The following is a 2549-nucleotide window of genomic DNA, read 5'->3' as shown; positions in this document are numbered from 1 at the left end:
TTTAAGATTTCAGTCCTCAGACTGTCTGAAGGTTCAAACTAACAGAGAACTACTCAAGAACTTTCCGGATTTCAGTCCTCAGACTGTCTGAAGGTTCAAACTAACAGAGAACTACTGAGGAACTTGGAAGATATCAGTCCTTGGACTGTGTGAAAGTTCAATCCAACAGAGAACTACTGTGGGACTTAGAAAATTTCAGCCCTCAGACTGTGTGAAAGCTCAGGTCCTGAGGACTCGGGAGGTGTGGAGGCTTGGAAAGTCTTGGAACTGAAGGTTCAACCCTCCAGCAAGTCCAACCTCCTGAGAAAAACGGTCGAGTCGAGACTCGAGTTAAAAAAAAAATCGAAAACGACAAAAAATAGATGATAAATGCGCAAAAAAAAGAAGAATTAGTATCTGAGCGAGTAGCTCAGGGGGATAAGAAGAGGACTACCAAGTGGAAGGTCGCAGGTTCGAGACCCACCACCGGCACTTTTCTTTCTTTGTCTTTGCCAGGATTTTGACAATAATTTAAGAAGTGTCTGGTCTTGAACCAGCGACCTGCAGCTCCATAGGCAAATCCTTAACTCACTGAGCTACAGATCAGATACAAAGACATAATTTCGTCGTCCCTTTGGCATCGAAGTTCCTCAAGTGACCACATGGGCGGAGCCGAGGCGGAGTCTGGGTGGAGTCAGGGCGGAGCGTGGGCGGGGAGGTGGGTGGCGGCCTCCCCCCTCTACTCCCCCGCCTCCCCCCACCACCCACCACACCTTCCCCCGCCTCACGAGTTCTTCGAGTCGCCACGAGTTCTTCCAGTCTCCACGGGTTTTCCCCAGTTTCTGGAGTTTCCACCAGGTCCGAGGCACAACAACTTGTCATGAAGAGGTGTTGAAGTCGGTCAGGATGGACTGACTTTTTACAGCCACTAGAAGGAAGACCACTAGAAGAGCAGGTCTTTAACCACCATCCAGAAAATCCATGGAGTTGGTCAACTTTTATCAACCTCCATCCACATGTTCAACTTCATATCTTTCAGATTTTTAGCACCACAAACCTTTAGTATCACACTTTATAATCAATTATTAGGACTTTAATGGAATCCACCAGCAGATTTACTTTTTCTTGACAAACTTTATTCTTGTCGTCGTGGGACTGCAGTATTTAAAACTCTTCCTTCTATTTGACCTCATGTTTATTAGTTTTAGTGGAGAAACTTATTTTAATTGTCCATTAGTCTCTTAAAAACCAAATAATAAATTTGATTAGTCAAGATGTTTAAATTTATTACTTTGTCATATTTTAAATATGACAAAAAAAATATAAAATAAAGCGTCTTGAGACAATTTGACCTGTAACTGGCGTTATATAAATAAAATTGAATTAAAACTGTATGTATCTTGTAATGTTGCAGTAATTCAGCCATATATGTTGGAAAACACATTTTCTTTGTCCATTAATCTGTTGATTGTTTTCTCCACTAATTCATTTCTTGTTTTGGTTCATAAAATGTCAAACTCAAATATATTCAGTTTACTGTCATAAAAACCAAACAGATTTACATTCATGATGCAGGAATCCGGCAGTTTTTCACTTTTTATCTTAGTTTAGTCAGAAAGATAGTTGATAATGTGTGAATTGTTGCAGCTTGTGAGCAGTAAAAGGTTTTAATCTTTGGGGCCGAGTGTCAGAAAACATTTAGAAACCAACATCAACAAAACATTCAACAAAGATTTGAACATCATTAAAGGGAAATCCAACTTTTGCATAACAATGTCTAATTAAAGGAGATTTATTTCCAACGTAAATGTGTGATATTCATCCTCTGGAGCTTTCTCTTCACATCGTCTTCCACCTGGACTGGTTTGGTCGGGAGCATATGCAACAAACATTTGAAGAACTGCACTTTAACATCAATGAATGACACTGAAGTTTAATCTCTACATAAATGAGACTGAGTCTGGATGTGCTGCTCTGTCATTAACTCCTAAGTTTAGGGAAAGCTCAAACAAAAGAGGACAGTTCAGATCAGACTTGAGAATGAGGTGATTTTGAACAAACATCTCAGACTTTCTGAGCTTCAGCACCTCTAGCAAGATATTTTAACAACAAGCAACTCAAGAGATCCAGAAGTTGGAGAGAGTTAGCTTGAGCTGAGCCAAAGAACATGTGGATGCTAACCTAGCAAACATTTCAGACTTTTCTCTGTGAATTCTGAGAAATAATTTCCTATTTAATGACAGAGCTACACATCTTAACTCAGTCTCAATAAAACAGACTCTAATTCAGTGTCATCCATCCATATTAAAGTGCACTTACCCAAAATGTTTGTTGCATGAGCTCCAACAAAACTTGTCCAGGTACAAGGCCACTTTGACAAACAGGAAGTGGAAGATTCCAAGCAGATTTATAGAAGGGGGAACCGGACTGTACTAAGTGTGGTGGAGTATAGAGGGCTAATAATGATTATTAGTGAGACATTTGGAGTAGATTATCCTGTTGCAGTAAATGAAAGGATTTAAAACCTTGAAGTTAAACTTAGAAGAACACAAACTCTAAAAGAAAACTTT

The sequence above is a fragment of the Amphiprion ocellaris genome, chromosome 2 (assembly GCF_022539595.1).
Source record: "Amphiprion ocellaris isolate individual 3 ecotype Okinawa chromosome 2, ASM2253959v1, whole genome shotgun sequence".
NCBI lineage: Eukaryota > Metazoa > Chordata > Actinopteri > Pomacentridae > Amphiprion > Amphiprion ocellaris.
Note: the sequence above shows the minus strand (reverse complement) of the source record.